Source organism: Capricornis sumatraensis, chromosome 20 (genome assembly GCF_032405125.1).
Source record: "Capricornis sumatraensis isolate serow.1 chromosome 20, serow.2, whole genome shotgun sequence".
Taxonomy (NCBI): domain Eukaryota; kingdom Metazoa; phylum Chordata; class Mammalia; order Artiodactyla; family Bovidae; genus Capricornis; species Capricornis sumatraensis.
In genome coordinates, this window is record NC_091088.1 from 67,953,453 (window position 1) to 67,974,031 (window position 20,579).

Consider the following 20,579-nt stretch of genomic DNA (forward strand, 5'->3'; position numbering starts at 1 on the left):
ATAAATCTGGTCTCCTCTTGATTATTTTGTATGTAATGGAGTAACAGTACAGTCACCCTTCTTAAAATTTCCTTTTATTTTCCTAATATCATGTTTCAAAATAGATCTGTATTCTTTCTCATTTCAGTTTGTGCATTTTGGTTCAGTTCGGTCCAGTTTAGTGGCTTAGTCGTTTCCGACTCTTTGTGACCCCATGAATCGCAGCACGCCAGGCCTCCCTGTCCATCACCAACTCCTGGAGTTCACTCAAAATCATGTCCATCGAGTCAGTGATGCCATCCAACCATCTAATACTCTGTCATCCCCTTGTCCTCCTGCCCCCAATCCCTCCCAGCATCAGGGTCTTTTCCAACGAGTCAACTCTTCGCATGATGTGGCCAAAGTATTGGAGTTTCAGCTTCAGCATCAGTCCTTCCAATGAACACCCAGGACTGATCTCCTTTAGAATGGACTGGTTGAATCTCCTTGCAGTCCAAGGGACTCTCAAGAGTCTTCTCCAACACCACAGTTCAAAAGCATCAATTCTTCAGCGCTCAGCTTTCTTCACAGTCCAACTCTCACATCCATACATGACCACTGGAAAAACCATAGCCTTGACTAGATGACCGTAGTCGGCAAAGTAATGTCTCTGCTTTTGAATATACTATCTAGGTTGGTCATAACTTTTCTTCCAAGGAGTATGCGTCTTTTAATTTCATGGGTGCTGTCACCATCTGCAGTGATTTTGGAGCCCCCCAAAATGAAGTCTGACACTGTTTCCACTGTTTCCCCATCTATTTCCCATGAAGTGATGGGACCGGATGCCATGATCTTCATTTTCTCAATGTTGAACTTTAAGCCAACTTTTTCACTCTCCTCTTTCACTTACATCAAGAAGATTTTAAGCTCCTCTTTACTTTCTACCATAAGGGTGGTGTCATCTGCATATCTGAGGTTATTGATATTTCTCCCAGCAATCTTGATTCCAGCTTGTGCTTCCTCCAGCCCAGTGTTTCTCATGATGTACTCTGCATAGAAGTTAAATAAGCAGGGTGACAATATACAGCCTTGACATACTCCTTTTCCCATTTGGAACCAGTCTGTTGTTCCATGTCCAGTTCTAACTATTGCTTCCTGACCTGCACACAGGTTTCTCAAGAGACAGGTCTGACATTCCCATCTCTTTCAGAATTTTCCACAGTTGATTGTGATCCACACAGTCAAAGGCATTGACACAGTCAATAAAGCAGAAATAGATGTTTTTCTGGAATTCTCTTGCTTTTTCTATGATCCAGCAGATGTTGGCAATTTGATCTCTGGTTCCTCTGCCTTTTCTAAAACCAGCTTGAACATCTGGAAGTTCACAGTTCACTATTGCTGAAGCCTGGCTTGGAGAATTTTGAGCACTAATTTACTAGCGTGTGAGATGAGTGCAATTGTGTGGTAGTTTGAGCATTCTTTGGCATTGCCTTTCTTTGAGATTGAACTGAAAACTGACCTTTTCCAGTCCTGTGGCCACCGCTGAGTTTTCCAGATTTGCTGGCATATTGAGTGCACCACTTTCACAGTGTCATCTTTTAGGATTTGAAATAACTCAACTGGAATTCCATCACCTCCACTAGCTTTGTTCGTAGTGATGCTTCCTAAGGCCCACTTGACTTCACATTCCAGCATGTCTGGCTCTAGGTGAGTATGAGTGATCACACCAGCATGATTTTCTGGGTCGTGAAGGTCTTTATTTGTACAGTTCTTCTGTGTATTCTTGCCACCTCTTCTTAATATCTTCTGCTTCTGTTAGGTCCATACCATTTCTGTCCTTTATCGAGCCCCTCTTTGCATGAAATGTTCCCTTGGTGTCTCTAATTTTCTTGAAGAGATCTCTAGTCTTCCCCATTCTGTTGTTTTCCTCTATTTCTTTGCATTGGTCGTTGAGGAAGGCTTTCTTATCTCTCTTTGCTATTCTTAGGAACTCTGCATTGGAGGCTAATTACTTTACAATATTGTGGTGGTTTTTGCCAAAAATCGACATGAATCAGCCATGGACCCACATGTATTCCCCATCCAGAACCCTCCTCTCACCTCCCTCCCCATCCCATCCCCCAGAGTCATCCCAGGGCACCAGCCCTGAGCACCCTGTCTCATGCATCAAACCAGGACTGGTGATCTGCTGCACGTATGATAAAACACACGTTTCAATACCCTCTCAGATCATCCCACCCTTGCCTTCTCCCACAGAATCCAAAAGACTGTTCTTTACATCTGTGTCTCTTTTGCTGTCTCACATATAGGGTCATCATTACCATCGTTCTAAATTCCATATTTGTGTGTTAGTACAGTGTATTGGTGTTTTTCTTTCTGACTTACTTCACTCTGTATAATAGGCTCCAGTTTCATCCATCTCATTAGAACTGATTCAACTGTATTCTTTTTAATGGCTGAGTAATATTCCTTGGTGATGGACATGGGGGCCTGGCCTGCTGCAGTTCATGGGGTTGCAAAGTGTTGGACACGACTGAGTGACTGAACTGAACTGAATAATATTGTTAGTTTCTGCTATACATCAACATGGATCAGCCATAGCTATACTTACATCCCCTCCACTGGGAAATCTTTTAATCCTGGAATCCTTTGTTCTTGAAGCTGTTCACGCAAGTCTGATCATAAAGTCCCTTTAAGTACCTGACAAGACAAAAGGTTCTGTCTGTTCTGCCACTTTTTATCTCTATATGAATGAGAAAGTGTTATACCTTTCAAGTTCAGAGCCTTGAGAATAGTTTAGGCCCTCAGTCATGTCTGACTCTTTGTGATCCCACGGGCTGCGACCCGCCAGGCTCCTCTGACCATGGGGGTTCTCTAGGCAAGCATGCTGGGGTGCATTGCCATTTTCTTCTCCAGGAGATCTTCCTTCATTGCAGGCAGATTCTTTATCCTCTGAGTCACCAGGAATGCCCACCAGTAACATAATGCGATTCAATATTTCTCCCCACAATTAACATTGCCATTGTTTTCCATTTACTTTTAACACACATGGTGGGAGTTGGACATCATGCTTTCACTCTCAGTGTAGCATGACACTGACATGGAATATGCCATCAATTTAAAAATAGAAGTACAAATACAGTGCTAGATTTCCAATATTTTTAAAATACATATGCAACAAGCAACAAAGATTTACTGTATATCATGGGGAGTGATAGTCAATATCTTGTAATAACCTAAAATGGAAAAAATCTGAAAAATAATGTATGCATATTTGTGTAACTGAAAATCACCTTGCTGTGCACTTGAAACATTTTAAGTCAACTACACTTCAATAAAATATAAATATTATGAGATTAAAAAATGGAACCAGTAAAAGAAATAAATTTTAAAAGAAAGTGAAAGAAAATGAAGTCACTCAATCATGTCCGACTCTTTGCAACCCTATGGACTGTAGGCTGGCAGGCTCCAATGTTCATGGGATATTGCAGGCAAGAATACTGGAATGCATTGCCATTTCTTTCTTCAAATAGTGGAGGCCAACTGCAGCATACTTCCTGATGGTCTGTGTGCTCACTCTCACATTCCATCTCTGCATGCGGTGTACTCACATGGCACCCTGAGCTGCCCAAAAGAGTCTCAGCCCAGATGGTGAGTTTGTGGAAGGTCCCTGGAAGGAAGTCAGAGGCTGAGTCCCAGGACTTCCCCACCCGTCATTCCCCAGCTCATCTCAGGAGCCCTTCCAGGTTTCACAAGCATCACACTAGAATCCCAGTGCCCCCAGCTCCTCCCTCACCCATTTCCTGGGACTGAAGTGAGACATGGGGACCCAGAAGCCCTGGGATGACTCACCAGAAGGGTTTGGGGTTCTCTGGCCCAGACTCTGACCTGAAAGTGAGATATTTGCCACTGAAAGCTTGGGCTGATTCTCACCCCATCAGAATTCCTGGCCCCTCCAGGTGCCCGAGCACTGAGGTTCCCATGAACTGGTGGTGGGGTGGGCATCCTGTGCCCTCCTGCGGTCCCCTCCCTGCCCTGCACATCTGGTAGAGGAGGAGAACCTCAGAGAGGATGGAAGGCATGTCTGCAGCTCTGAGCACCCAGCCGCCCCCGCCCCCACCCTGTAGAGATGAGGAGACCACGGGGCCCTAGAGGACAAACAGGATGTGGTCCCTGGGGGGCTGCGCTGCCCCTCCGGGTTCCCACGGCCGTGGACTCGCACAGGGGGCGGCCCCTCTGTGGACGCAGCCCGGATGTCTCCAGGCAGGGCTCAGGAGGCATCTCAGCCCAGACCTGAGGTGTCAGCTCTTTCTCTTTCTGCCCAGTCTGACTGCCTGCTCTAGAGGGTGGGACCCAGGTTCTCGTCCTGAGTCAGTCTGGGACAGTTTGGCTCCAATAGAACTCAGAACTTTATTTTCCCAGTCCCCCCTAGAAATGGGATTTACTTCTCGTCTTCGGTCAGTTCATAAGTTATTGCAGAGCACCTACTCTGTACCAGGCATTGATGCCACACAGCAGAAATACACCCATGACCCAGGTAAACCCATCCTCTGTAGGTGCTTGAAGAACTAAGATTCTGCAGAATGTGGGCATCAAATGCTAATAATAAATTATTTTTTAAAAAGAAGAAACAAGAAAATAACTAGGTTTCATGTCTACACTGTAAACATTTTAAAAATTGAAGCTCCTGAACTCTGGTCCAAGCATTTCATGGCAAAAAAAGAAAAAAAAATATTAGGGAAAACGTGTGACAGATTTTCTTTTCTTGGGCTCCAAAATTACCGAAGACAGGGACAGCAGCCATGAAATTAAAAATCCCTTCTCCTTGGAGGAAAAACTGTGACAAACCTAGACTCTGTATTAGAAAGTGCTGTGCCAACAAAGGTCCTTATAGTCAAAGCTATGGTTTTTCTAGTGGGGATATATGGACGTGAGAGTTGGACATAAAGAAGGCTGAGCACTGAAGAACACATTTTTAGACTGTAATGCTGAGGAAGACTTTTGAGAACCTCATGAACAGCAAGGAGATCAACCCCGATCAATCCTAAAGGAAATCAACCCTGAGAATATTCATTGGTAGGACTGATGCTAAAGCTGAAGCTGCAATAATTTGACCACATGATGCAAAGAACTGACTATTGGAAAAGACCTGGATGCTGGGAAAGATTGAGGGCAAGAGAAGAGGGTGACAGAGGATGAGACGGTTGGATGACATCAAGACTCAATGGACTTGAGTTTGGGCAAACTCTGGGAGATAGTGAAGGACAGAGAAGCCTGGCATGCTGCAGTCCATGGGGTTGCAAAAGTCACACATGACTTAGTGACCAAACAACGACAACAACGTCTACACTCTACTTGAGGGAACAGCTGCTTGAAGAGGTGGAGAGCCATGGGTGGGAGCAGGTGCATTCTAGAGAGAAAAGAACATTCCACAGAACCCTGGACACAGGGTCTTACTGAGGGGGCAGGGGGAGTGGATGGTGGTCAGGTACAGTGCTGTCCTCTGTTCAAGGGTGATGATTTCATTTTAAGAAAAAATGGAATATAGAAGCAAGAGACTGTATGATAAGAAAACTTCATGAAGGTCATATTGTATTAGCTGCTGTAGAGAAAAGAGAAATGAGAATATAAATTTAATTTTTTTAATTAAAAATAAATAATTTTGACCTTCAATTATTCTGATATGGGCCTGTAAACCAGCATTCTAAATGATTTATGTCGATTTTTCTTATGAAAATTGCCCCTTAATAAGGCAAAAACCCATTAACAAGTGATGTAAACGGTAGTGGCTACCTTTGTGTCTACTTTTGATTGCGAGTACAAAAGGAACTTGTTGAGTCTCAGTGTTCTCAGAAGAGCTGATATGAGAGAGCACACGGATGTTAAATGGTCCATTTTCTCTCTCTCTCTGTGTGTGTGTGTGTGTGTGTGTGTGGTGTAATTGCACCAGTATCATTTGGAGGGAAGAAAAGGTGAGAGCTGAGGTTGGGGGGGGAGGGGTCAGCTCTGGAGGACCATGAACAGGACTGAATTCAGATGGAAGAGTTTGGAGTTTGCCCTGAAGATGTGGGCACCATGGAAGGATTTGGGGCAGAAAGCAGATTCTGAAATGTGAGTTAGAAAGATGAAAAGTGGAGGGTGAACTGGAGATGGGAGTGTGGGTCTGGAGCTCAGAACTGAGGGAGGTTATGGGTGGGATCCAGGTGTGGCTGTGGGTGGACTCTGTGGATGGAGAGGACATCAGGGGTCAGAGGGGCCCTGGGGACTGAACTCTTTTACTGTGTGATTGAATACGAGATGTGAGTCGAGGAGTTGAGTGTGACCTTCAGCGATGCCCTCAGAGAACTGCTGAACCGAGGGGTGGGGGAGTGAGGAGGGCTGGCGAGTTTTGCAAAGTACTCTTTGCTCCCACAAGAAAGCACAACTCTTCCTCTGGGGCCCAGAGGGCAGGCTTTACTTCCCCCAGTGACAGGCCAGTGTCTGTAAAAAGCAGATTGTGTCTCTGTCCCCTTGAGGGGAAGCATGTGAGTCATTTCTGTCTCTTCAAAGCATCCTTTGATGTTGCATGTTGCTATCCTCTTCAACCAACGGAGACTCAGGGTTAGACAAGAATGGTCCTCATCAGAGCTCCTGATCAAGGACAGACGCATATATTAATACATATGGTATACTTCCATGAAGCAAAGAAAAAAAGACAGGAAATAGCCTGCTAAAATCATCAACTGCCTCAGGAAGTGGTATTGCAACCACTGAAGTCTATTGATCTATCTACGTATCTATCTACGTATCATCATGGAGAATGGAATGCAAACCACTCCAGTATTCTTGCTTGGAGAATCCCATGGACAGAGGACCCTACAAGGTTTCAGTCCAAAGGGTCACAAAGAGTTGGACATGACTGAGTGACTAAGCACATGTATCATCTATCTATCCAGTTTCACAGAGTTATAATTGACATACAGCCCTGTGGTATCCAAGGTAATGGCCTGACTTACATATATTATGAAATGATTGCACATTCAGATATATAACACAGCAGTGTGGTATATGCTCCCTCATAGTAACAACCCAGAAGCCCCAGCATGTCTTCACTTTTAGTGATCCTGACATTTCTCTTGGTAAAACAGTTCTTGGATGGTTTAGTTCTAAGCCAGGGAGAGATCACACACACGACCTCAGGGAGCAACTAAGGCTCTGTGGAGCTTGATTTTCACCCCATGTGCCAGCTCAGTTCACACCGGGGTCCTCATGGTGTTATGCTCTTCAGCCCTCCTCTTGGTTAAGCCAAGCCATATTGTGCCAACAGTTGATAACTTAAAAGGCACAAGATTCTCAAATCCTTGGCTTTGTTGAAAAGAAGCAAAAAAGACAAAACATGCAAATATCGCTGGATTAACACAACACATGCAAAGCCTCCCTGGGGCAAGTGTTCCCCTGCAGCCCTCAGTGATCTGGCGGGGAATGTCCAGTAGAATTCTCTGTGATGACGGGACTTTTTAAACATCTGCTCTGTCCAGCACCATGGCACCTGGCCACATGACGCTGCCAAGAACATGAAATGTGGTGGATGTGACTGAAGAACTGAATGCTCTACTTCATATACGTGTAGAGTCATTGTACCACGTGGCTGGGTAACTACATTATTGGCCGCTGCAGATCCAGACTGAAGGAGATCTTGTTGTCCTGTTTCTACCCCTGGAACCCCAGTACCCTCAGGGCACACGGCTGGGGAAGGCTGAGGGGGCTTCCCTGATGGCTCAGTGATAACAAGTCCACCTGCCAATGCAAGAGACATGAGAGACGTGGGTTCAATCCCTGGGTCAAGAAGATCCCCTCGAGAAGGCAATGGCAACCCACTCCAGTATCCTTGCCTGGAGAATCCCGTGGACAGAGGAGCCTAGTGAGCTACTCACCATCCATGGGTTTGCAAAGAGTCGGATATGACTGAATCGCCTTAGCACGCACACACGTGGCCTCAGATCGCTAGTGCCACCACAATGGATATCTCAAACAGAATATACTTCATCTTTTTAAAGGCCATCTAGCATTGATTTTATTATACTTCATGGAAGGCATTTTATGTTAATTGTAACAGTGTGCACATGTCAATCTTAAACTTCCAATCTATCTCTCCCCCCACCCTTCCCCTCTGTAACTCTAAGATTGTTCTCTAAGTCTACAAGTCTGTTTCTGTCTTGTAAATATGTTCATCCTTGTAAAACATTACCGCATAGACATTATACTTATTTTTTTAACTGAATAATTTGAAGAGTCAAATGGCAAATTTTTTATGCTTTATTGGAATTTTAGAAAAAGTAGGATGATCATAGTAACCTTCCCAGGATGTGTGATTGATTGTACCTTCTCCCCAAATGGTGAGATAGATAAAATGTAGTCCTAGAATAGCCAGGAGATTACTAAGAGGTTGTGGGAGTTTTGAAGACGATCCTATAATTCTTGGACTGCACTGTTACCTCAGAGTTGCTGGACTGCTTTGGAGAAGGAGGAGTGTCCACGGAGGAACCCCTTAAAAAAGAGATCTAAGTCCTCGATTTGTAACACTCTATGTGCTCACAGCCTGGGGACAGGTCAGGGCTCAGCATGGTCGTGGTTTACATTGAATTCTTCATAGATACTGGGCTCGGTGAAGGGGTGCATGGGGCTCGAGGGAGCGGGAGTGAAGTCTCTCGGACAGGGTCCCATGGTTCAAGTGGGCGTATATCACGTCTTCTGCTGCAGGATCCTGAGAGGAAGGAGGTGTGAATGATGGACTGGGACGTGACCTTCGAAGGCTGGGCCACTGGGTATTGGAGGGGCTCAGGCTATGGCAAGGGTTTGTCCTGGGAGGACTCACCTCGCTGTTCACTATTCTGTCTTCCTTGGGCTCTCCTTCTGTGAGGGAAACATCTGAGAATGGAAGAGAGTCAAGGCTCTTCGGGGTGGAGGCAGTTATTCCAGACCTCCGTATCTTTGATGGGGACATCAAAGCCACAAAAAGGCAGGGGTATGCCCCAGGTGTTGAGACTGTCTACTACACACACACACACACACACACACACACACACACACACACACACACCCATATACAAGCCCAGCCATTCATGGACTGTCTTATGATCCTGTGCAAACCCATGGACCCATCCTACGTCTTCTGTTATGGACCATCCTTTTCTGTGTAACAGCAGATTCCCAAGATCATGTAAGGAATAAGAACAGATGGCTGTGGTTGAAAGGAAGAACAGGGCTTGGAATGTCCCTGGTGGCCCGGGGATTAAGATCCTACCATCCAGTGCAGGGGTGCAGGCACTATCCCGGGTGGGAGAACTATGATCCCACCTGCCTTGAAGCAACTAAGCCCCACGTGCTGCACCTGCTGAGGCCACAAGCTCTGCAGCCTTGAACTGCACCCCAGCTCCACAATGAGGATCCCCCAGGCTGCAGCCAAGACATGATGCAGCCAAGAATAAATCAACACATATTTTCATAAAAAAAACAGGGCTTCATGGGTCTCTGGAAGACGTTCCATCAGGGATCTCAACACTGGAGATAAGTTTTTAACCAACCTACAGGAAGTCAAAATGCCATTCTCTGCTGTGAACCCACCTCCCCCTGGGTCAGATGATACTGAGCTCGCCACTTTCAGACTTACGATTTTGGGTAGAAAACCAGTGACAGACAAGAGCAGTGAGGATGATGCTGGTAGAGGTGAAGGCTATGACAAGCCCAAGGACAATATACCACGAGCTGGAGTGTTCTCGAGGAAGCGGTACTTCTACCAACAAGCAAATGGAAGAAAATCTGGTTATTTGTTGAGTAGGCTGTGCCCCTACACCTTGGATTTATTGTATCCTTGTGTCAAACTGTCAGCATCTGTCAACCTGATCAGTGATGGTCTCCACTTCCCAGGAGGTACCAAAGCATCCAGAAGAGATGCTAGCAGTGGATAAAGTAAAGAGGCTGTGCAAGACCAGCTGAAGTCTGAATCAAGGTCTCTTGGGCATTGAAGCAATTATTGTCTGGTGCCCCGTATTACAAGCCATGGCATTTTTGCATGAATGGAGACTGCGTTAATCCACAATACATTTCCCCTCCATCCACATAGACCTGGAGTGGAATCCTCAGGAAGACAACACTTTTATATCTGAACACTGGAATGTTTTCTTCATAAAACACTAACAGAGGAATAACGCATATTGAAGGTGCTCCCTAAAATTCTCTGCTTGCCCCCCTACATCCATCACCAAAGATCCTGGTGGAGGGAAGGTAAGCATCTCCTTTAAGCATGGGGTCAGGTCAGTCTGACCCACTTTGTCCAGTTTAGAAATTCCAAGTCCCCGAGCATGAGAAGCTCAATGTCCTCTGTGGGTCTCCTGCAGACCATAGTCTCAAATGCTAACTTAACAGGGATGTTGAGGAGCCCAAAGTCACAGAGCTGGGAGGTGGCAGAGCCAACACTCACACAGCAACCCTCTGTCTTCTCAGACATTTGCTGAGATAGGAGACCGTCTTGCTTACCTTCTGTGGTGTGTGGATCCATGGGTGATGAGCAAGTACTTGTACTGGATTCTAGAAGAAAAAAGACAGGGTTAACAAGTAACCTTCCTCATACTGACTGAATGAGGACTATTCTGTCTGGAAGGTTGACCTCCTGCCTGTCCTTGACTCTGTCATCCCTCAGAGCACTGATGGGGGAGGGGAAAACTTCTGGTTCCTCCCTGTGAATGCGTTGAGTAGACCCTCCATCCTGCAGATGTGATGGTGGAAGGATGTGGGAAGGATACGCCTGGTGGTGAAAGACAATTGTAAGCTAGAGACATTCTCTCTGCTCCGGGAATGAGTGTCCATGCTCCTTAATTGGGAAATCTCCTGTATGTCAGAGGTGTTTCTGGGAAAAGACTAAAAGCAAGGAGCCAAGGCAATCTCTGATCTTCCCAAATCAGCCCAGCCTTTCCCTTCCCTGGGTCTACCCTGACCTTTTTCTTTATTGCCTGGATAGACAGAATTCTGATATGAAGCATCTATACTGGAGGTGGAAGAGGGTTGAGATGTCATCTACAATCTCTCTTCCTCTCTGGTTCTCATTGCCTCCATTTCCCCAGAAGCCCTAAGGTTCCCCTGACACCAGCGTGGATCCCTTGAGATAGAGCTCAGTGATACAGTAAGATGTTATGGAAAAACCCAAATGGACTTCTTGGCCAACGCAGTGTGATTTAGTGCATTGTGAAGCATGGGAATCTTCTTGGGGTTCTGGAGACAAGAATATTGGAGTGGGTTGCCATTTCCTCCCCTAGGGGACTATGTGTTGTCCAACTCTTCACTATGACCTGTCAGTCTTGGTGGCCCTGCACGACATGGCTAATAGCTTCATTGAGTTATGCAAACCCCTTCACCAGGACAAGGCTGTGATACATGAAGCAGAAATAGTGAAGGACAGAGGAGTCGCTTGCGGTGCAGTCCAGGGGGTCGCTAGGAATTGGACACAGCTTAGTGACAGCAAGCTGGAACAGCAACAAGAAAGCATGGGCCAGAAAGAGGTTCCTCACCTGTGACAGACAGGAACAGTGGGTCGCTGGAGTCTGACCATGAGTAGGGAGAGCGAGTGAAGGATCTGTAGCACCTGTAGACCCCACTGTGGTCAGGGGTCCCAGGACCCAGAGGGAACTCTGCCTGGAGTGTTCCATGGGGGCTATGCCCTCCAGCAAGTGGGCACCCAAGGTTCTCCCCGTCCCTGAGCAGGTGGAACTGGTCAAAGGCACTTTCGGAGCTGCAGACCAATGTCACTTTCTCTCCTGATCTCACCACAGGGCCCCCCTGGGCTGAGAGAGAGGGTTTCTTGGACAGACCTGGAAGGAGGAGACCTTCATCTTAGAGCACAAAGTAACTCTAGTCCGAAGTGTAGGACTAAAGCCGGAAGTGTGCAACAAGAGAAGCACTGCAATGAGAAGGCCGCCCACCGCCAGGAGAGAAAGCCCCACAGCAAGGGATACGCGGCACAGGGAAAACTTGAGAAATAACTTTAAATATGGGGTGTCATTTAAAATCCAATTAAAAAATAATTTTTTAAATGGAGTGTCATTTAACATCATTTTTAAAAATCTGCCTCCACAACAGATTTGAAAAAAAATTTTAAATATAAATTCATTTATTTTAATTGGAGGCTAATTACTTTACAATATTGTATTGGTTTTGCCATACATCAACACGAATCCGCCACAGGTATACACGTGTTCCCCATCCTGAACACCCATCCCTCCTCCCTCCCCATACCATCCCTCTGGACATCCCAGTGCACCAGCCCTGAGCATCCTGTATCATGCGTTGAACCTGGACCGACTATTTGTTTCACATATGATATTATACATGTTTCAATGCCATTCTCTCAAATCATCCCACCCTCACCCTCTCCCACAGAGTTCAAAAGACTGTTCTATACATCTGTGTCTCTTTTGCTGTCTCACATACAGGGTTATCATTACCATCTTTCTAAATTCCTTATATATGCATAGGTATACTCTATTGGTGTTTTTCTTTCTGGCTTACTTCACTCTGTATAATCGGCTCCAGTTTCATCCATCTCATTAGAACTGATTCAAATGTATTCTTTTTAATGGCTGAGTAATACTCCATTGTGTATATGTACCACAGCTTTCTTATCCATTCATCTGCTGATGGACATTTAGGTTGCTTCCATGTTCTGGCTATTATAAGCAGTGCTGCGATGAACATTGGGGTACACGTGTCTCTTTCAATTTTGGTTTCCTCAGTGTGTATGCCCAGCAATGGGATTGCTGGGTCATAAGGCAGTTCTATTTCCAGTTTGTAAAGGAATCTCCACACTGTTCTCCCTAAAGTCAGGAACGAGACAAAGGTGCCCACTTTTAGCACTACTATTCAACATAGTTTTGGAATTTTTGGCCACAGCAATCAGAACAGAAAGAGAAATAAAAGAATCCAAATTGGAAAAGAAGAAGTAAAACTCTCTCTGTTTGCAGATGACACGATCCTCTACATAGAAAACTGTAAAAACTCCACCAGAAAATTACTAGAGCCAATCAAGGAATATAGTAAAGTTGCAGGATGTAAAATCAACACACAGAAGCCCCTTGCATTCCTATAGACTAATAATGAGAAGATAGAAAGAGAAATTAAGGAAACAATTCCATTCACCATTGCAACGAAAAGAATAAAATACTTAGGAATATATCTACCTAAAGAAACAAAAGACCTATGTATAGAAAACTATAAAAGACTGGTGAAAAAAATCAAAGAGGACACAAATAGATGGAGAAATATACCGTGGTTATGGATCGAAAGCATCAATATAGTGAAAATGAGTATCCTACCCAAAGCAATCTATAGATTCAATGCAATTCCTATCAAGCTATCAAGGGTATTTTTCACAGAGCTAGAAGAAATATTTTCACAATTTGCATGGAAATACAAAAAAACATCGAATAGCCAAAGCAATCTTGAGAAAGAAGAATGGAACTGGAGGAATCAACCTGCCTGACTTCAGGCTCTACTACAAAGCCAGTCATCAAGACAGTATGGTACTGGCACAAAGACAGAAATATAGATCAATGGAACAAAATAAAAAGCCCGGAGATAAATCCACACATTTATGCACACCTTATCTTTGACAAAGGAGGCAAGAATATACAATGGAGTAAAGACAATCTCTTTAACAAGTGGTGCTGGGAAAACTGGTCAACCACTTGTAAAAGAATGAAACTAGAACACTTTCTAACACCACACACAAAAATAAACTCAAAATGGATTAAAGATCTAAAGGTAAGACCAGAAACTATAAAACTCCTGGAGGAGAACATAGGCAAAACACTCTCCGACATAAATCACAGCAGGATCCTCTAGGACCATCTCCCAGAATATTGGGGAACATAGGCAAAACACTATCTGACATAAATCACAGCAGGATTCTCTATGATTCACCTCCCAGAATATTGGAAATAAAAGCAAAAATAAACAAATGGGACCTAATTAAAATTAAAAGTTTCTGCACAACAAAGGAAACTATAAGCAAGGTGAAAAGACAGCCTTCAGAATGGGAGAAAATAATAGCAAATGAAGCAACTGACAGAGAATTAATCTCAAAAATGTACAAGCAACTCCTGCAGCTCAATTCCAGAAAAATAAATGACTCGATCAAAAAAATGGGCCAAAGAACTAAACAGACATTTCTCAAAGAAGACATACAGATGGCTGGCAACACATGAAAAGATGCTCAGCATCACTCATATCAGAGAAATGGAAATCAAAACCACAATGAGGAACCATTTCATGCAGTCAGAATGGCTGCTATCCAAAAGTCTACAGGCAATAATTGCTGGAGAGGGTGTGGAGAAAAGGGAACCCTGTTACACTGTTGGTGGGATTGCAAACTAGTAATATCCTTTTTTAAAAAACCCAATACAATATTGTAAAGTAATTAGCCAAAATAAATAAATTCAAGTTAAAAAAAGAATATATGTATATGAATAGCTGAACCATTCTGTTGTACAACAGGAATCAACAACATCTTAAATCAACCAAACTTCAACAAAAATAAATAAGAAAAAATAGATTTAAAAAATCAACCAGATTGGGCTGCTCTAGAAAACCGTAACCTACTAACTACTTCTGGGACCATCAGAAAACATGATATTGACCCAGAAGCAGGCATTATGGAGTGGAAATTGCCAGAATCTCACAGGATCTTTGACCACCTCATTCTTGAGGGAGTGTTCAGTGCTGCCCTGTCCGACCCCAGGGGCTGGACGTGACTCCTTAGTGGGAGAATAGGAGGGACCACTCCCCACTCTTTGTGCAGAAGGATGCATTAACCACAAGGCTGAGCAACTTCAGGGTGTCAACCTCCATCTCGATCACCCAGGGGCCAGACTGCAGGGGGGCCGGTACCACAGTGTGCTGCTGACAGAGGAAGGGAGCTCTGACGTGAAAGCAGGAAACCAACCCCTTAACCAGCCATCAGTGGCTGCCTGAGCAGGGAACTGCCCGCGTCCCTGCTCTGGTACACTTTTCTCTGTTGGTCGTTCTTTCACGTTCTTGCTCCTTCCCTCTGTCACCAGCTGTGTCTTCCTGTAGGCACACGGCAGGGACTCTGTTCCCCTTTCCCGTCTGCGTCCACACCTCCTCTCTCTGCTTTGTTCCCTCTCCCGAGTTTGTGAGTGTCTCTGCACGCCTGTCATTCTCTCCTGGTACTGATGCTGGACTGGACACAACACCTTCTGTGACACAGAGAGCAGAAGGCAATGGTCTGGCCACACTCACCTGAGATGATGATGTCCACGGGTTCGCTGGGAGCTGACCACACATAGGGGAAGTGGCTGAAAGAGCCATAGCATCTGTAGGTGCCCGCACTCGCCAGGTCATGGGGCCAATGGAGAAGTCAGCTGCGGCATGCCCACCAGTGAGCATCTGTCCACGTCTCTGGAAATTCCCTGTGCTATTTTCTTGGTGCAAGATAAACTTGTCAAACCCCAGCAGTGACTGACAGCGGAGGGTTATATTCTCTCCCGCACGCATGAGGGGGCTGGGGTGGGCTGAGATGGAGGGTTTTGTGAACACACCTAGGAGCAAAGAGCTTGTGAGCTTCAGTGAGTCACCCCACCTCGGCGCTTCCCCTGACATCTGAAGGTGTAAAAAATCTCCCCATGAAGCAGCAACACCAATTACCCTTCCTGTCTGATCTGTTGCACTTTCTTTAGGCTTGTTCTCGGGCTCTGGCCAATGCTCTTCTGTTTCTCTTTGCTCAAGACCTCCAGCCTCCTCTGTGTTTATTCTAAGCTCTTCAGCTGTTGGATCTGCTCTCAGCTTCATGCATGCATACTCAGTCCCTTCAGTCCTGTCCAACTCTGCAACCCCATGAACCATAGCCTGCCAGGCTCCTCTGTCCATAGGATTTTCTAGGCAAGAATACTGGAGTGGGTTGCCATGCTCTCAGCTTCATCCTGTCCCTAATATGTGTGGTGGGGAGCTGGGTGGTTCTGACGATGAATTCCCTGGCTCCGTTCACACTCATCTAGAATGTGGGTGATGACTGGCAGGAGATTGGAAAGGAGGTGGAGAAAAAAGGGAATATTTCCCCATCTGTGACCCCCAACTAATGCCTCTGGAGACAGTCCTTGACTCCTCCCTGGGGCTCCAGCTCCTTCATATGGCATTACAGCTCCCTCCTGAGTGGCAGGTGCTGGATCAGGTCATTCCGCATCCTCCCTGCTGGCAAGCAGCAGTTGCATCCTGTCTAACTAATGCCTAGTGAGGCTCCTCCTTCCTTTGCCAGAGCACCCCGTCTATTCAACACCCTGAGTTTAAACTCTCAGAGTGGATTCTCTTTCCTGATTCATTCCTAGCTGGAAATCCTGAGTAAATCTTGGACCACGTAAGGAACTTGGATCTAGGATGGTATTGCCTGCATAGACAGCTGTCCTGGGCTGGGCTGGACCCCTCCTACCTGTGACCACAATCTGTAGGGGGTCGCTGTGTCTGGACAACACAGGGAATGACCTGGCGAATCCAGAACATGTGTAGGACCCGGCATGTTCTCTGGTCACCGGGCCAAGGGTGAAGGTGTTGAAATGATTTCCATGGAGCTCGGTCAAACTGGTCCCATCTGTTTTGAACAGTCTGAATCTCTTACGTGGAGAACGGAAGTGACACTGAAGAGTCACAGTCTGTCCTAAGGGAACCATGGGGCTTGTCCAGGCTGACAAAGAGGGCTTGTCATATTCACCTAGGAGAGAAGGAGTCACAGGTTTTGAGAGGAAAATAGGAATGGTCCCCTCTCCCCACTGGTCTTGTTGGAGTGCTTCCCCTTCAATTCTTCCAAGGCACCAACCCTAAAGTGCATCACCCTGATACTCAAGGACACCTGGGGCTGGGGGACAGACAGAGACACAGTCAACCCAGGACAGACATCACAGAGATTCTAAGAATATGATTCTCAGCAGTGATTTTTATCAGGAGAATAACTCCTTGGGTTGACAAAATGTTGAAAGCTCCCTCAAAACACAAAACACTGGGCATTCCTGTGTGGTCCGATCATTAGGACTCAGCACTTTCTCTGCCAAGGGCCCGGGTTGAATCCCTAATCATGAAACTGAGATCCTACATGCTGTACGATGCAGGCAAAAGAAACACCACAAAAAAACTGATGCATGGAAAAGAAGTGAGAGGGCTTCCCTGTTGGATTTGTTGTAGCTCAAATGGTAAAGAAACTTCCTGCAATGCAGGAGAGCAGGGTTCAGTCCCCAGGTAGGGAAGATCCCCTGGAGAAGGAAATGGCAATCCTGTCCAGTATTCTTGACTGGAGAATCCCATGGACAGAGGAGCCTGGTGATCTACAGTCCATGGGGTCTCAAAGATCGGACACAACTGAGTGACTAACAGTAACACAACTAACAAATGAAAAAGCCACTTGACTGAAAAGAAGGAAATAAAGCTGGAACCTGGCTCCTTTGTTCACTAACCTAGATAAAATGTGTGACAAGATCCAGGTGGCCCTGCCTGATGACCAGACCGTTCCCTGGGCTCAGGTCCAGTGGACTTCCTGCAGATCCTGTTGTTAAGGGCCAGCTGGAGATGCCATGAGCCAGCTTGTAGGGGATGGTCTGTGGGCTGCAGCCTCTTGCTCCCCTCTCATGATAGAAATGGCACTCTGTGGGCCTAGCTCCCAGCTCCCAAACTTCACACTGTGCCTTCAGGTCCAGAGTCCAGAACTGGGTTAACTTCTGGGGAGAGTGAAGATGGGTATCAAGGCCAATAGGAGGACCTGGGATCCACAGGACATGCAGCTCTCACTGTACTGACACCCAGCCTCCAGTGTCATCTGCATCAGCCCCAACTGCTCTGCTCAACAGAGAAATAAGGGATAGGGAGGACTCACCCACAACTGCCAAGATCCTCAGACTCACACAGAAACCTGGAAGGAAAAGCATGTCAGAGATGGCTTGTCCTGATGGACCCCATGCTCTTTGCACCCTCATCCAGAGAACCCGGTCAGTGGTGTGAAGACCTCCTAATTTCCACCATAACCCTCTCCAACGGTGTCTTTCTGGACTCACCGAGACTCAGGAGGCTGAGGAGTGTGGGGCACATGGCTCTGCTTCTGTGAGACAGGAGGCAGAACTGAGCAAAGCTGACAGAGTCACAGGATGCGGAAGCGGTCAGTGTTGTTGGTACAGTCAGCCTGGCTCAGGTCACATGGGAAGATGGCCAGCCTCTTCTCACTCCATGATGGAAGTCTGACCTGAGCCGCATCGCGGAGCACGCCTCGTGACCCGATCGTCACATTTTGTTTCCCTAAACACTATAAACCTAAGAGGATTCGAACAGATCTTGCTGCCTTTAGGAAGTAGTAACTGTGATTCAGTGTATACCATGCAGGATGCTTTTCCCAAGCTCATGATAAATCTCATTAACCTTAACTCCTTACAGAAGAGAAACCACATGTTCCCACCTTGTAAATCAGGCTCAGTGCCGGTTGCCAATTAAAAACTCATTAATAGAGACTTTGATTCTGCATTCTTTTTTTTTTTTTTCAGAGACAGCTTTATTTTTTTTTCTTTTTTTTTTTAATTTTAAAATCTTTAATTCTTACATGTGTTCCCAAACATGAACTCCCTCTCCCACCTCCCTCCCCATAACATCTCTGTGGGTCATCCCCATGCAGCAGCCACAAGCATGCTGTATCCTGCGTCAGACATAGACTGGTGATTCAATTCTTACATGATAGTATACATGATAGAATGCCATTCTCCCAAATCATCCCACCCTCTCCCTCTCCCTCTGAATCCAAAAGTCCGTTATACACAGCTGTGTCTTTTTTCCTGTCTTGCATACAGGGTCGTCATTGCCATCTTTATAAATTCCATATATAATGTGTTAGCATACTGTATTGGTGTTTTTCTTTCTGGCTTACTTCACTCTGTATAATCGGCTCCAGTTTCATCCATCTCATCAGAACTGATTCAAATGAATTCTTTTTAATGGCTGAGTAATACTCCATTGTGTATATGTACCACAGCTTTCTTATCCATTCATCTGATGATGGACATCTAGGTTGTTTCCATGTCCTGGCTATTATAAACAGTGCTGCGATGAACATTGGGGTACATGTGTCTCTTTCAATTCTGGTTTCCTCGGTGTGTATGCCCAGCAGTGGGATTGCTGGGTCATAAGGTAGTTCTATGTGCAATTTTTTAAGGAATCTCCACACTGTTCTCCATAGTGGCTGTACTAGTTTGCATTCCCACCAACAGTGTAGGAGGGTTCCCTTTTCTCCACACCCTCTCCAGCATTTATTGCTTGCAGATTTTGGATCGCAGCCATTCTGACTGGTGTCAAGTGGTACCTCATTGTGGTTTTGATTTGCATTTCTCTAATAATGAGTGATGTTGAGCATCTTTTCATGTGTTTGTTAGCCATCCGTATGTCTTCTTTGGAGAAATGTCTATTTAGTTCTTTGGCCCATTTTTTGATTGGGTCGTTTATTTTTCTGGACTTGAGCTGCATAAGTTGCTTATATATTTTTGAGATTAGTTGTTTGTCAGTTGCTTCATTTGCTATTATTTTCTCCCATTTAGAAGGCTGTCTTTTCACCTTGCTTATATTTTCCTTTGTTGTGCAGAAGCTTTTAATTTTAATTAGATCCCATTTGTTTATTTTTGCTTTTATTTCCAGAATTCTGGGAGGTGGATCATAGAGGATCCTGCTGTGATTTATGTCGGAGAGTGTTTTGCCTATGTTCTCCTCTAGGAGTTTTATAGTTTCTGGTCTTACATTTAGATCTTTAATCCATTTTGAGTTTATTTTTGTGTGCAGTGTTAGAAAGTGATCTAGTTTCATTCTTTTACAAGTGGTTGACCAGTTTTCCCAGCACCACTTGTTAAAGAGATTGTCTTTACTCCATTGTATATTCTTGCCTCCTTTGTCAAAGATAAGGTGTCCATATGTGTGTGGATTTATCTCTGGGCTTTCTATTTTGTTCCATTGATCTATATGTCTGTGTTTGTGCCAGTACCATACTGTTTTGATGACTGTGGCTTTGTAGTAGAGCCTGAAGTCAGGCAAGTTGATTCCTCCAGTTCCATTCTTCTTTCTCAAGATTGCTTTGGCAATTCGAGGTTTTTTGTATTTCCATACAAATCTTGAAATTATTTGTTCTAGTTCTGTGAAAAATATGGCTGGTAGCTTGTTAGGGATTGCATTGAATTTGTAAATTGCTTTGGGTAGTATACTCATTTTCACTATATTGATTCTTCCGATCCATGAACATGGTATATTTCTCAATCTATTAGTGTCCTCTTTGATTTCTTTCATCAGTGTTTTATAGTTTTCTATATATAGGTCTTTAGTTTCTTTGGGTAGATATATTCCTAAGTAATTTATTTTTTTCGTTGCAATGGTGAATGGAATTGTTTCCTTAATTTCTTTTTCTACTTTCTCATTATTAGTGAATAGGAATGCAAGGGATTTCTGTGTGTTGATTTTATATCCTGCAACTTTACTATATTCATTGATGAGCTCTAGTAATTTTCTGGTGGAGTCTTTAGGGTTTTCCATGTAGAGGATCATGTCATCTGCAAACAGTGAGAGTTTTACTT

General features: G+C 45.0%; 1 pseudogene; it reads right to left on the reverse strand.

Moving 5' to 3' along the window:
* Positions 1-8,547: 8,547 nt before the first annotated feature.
* LOC138096277 (putative killer cell immunoglobulin-like receptor like protein KIR3DP1) lies at positions 8,548-18,072 on the reverse strand (annotated as a pseudogene).
* Positions 18,073-20,579: the final 2,507 nt, after the last annotated feature.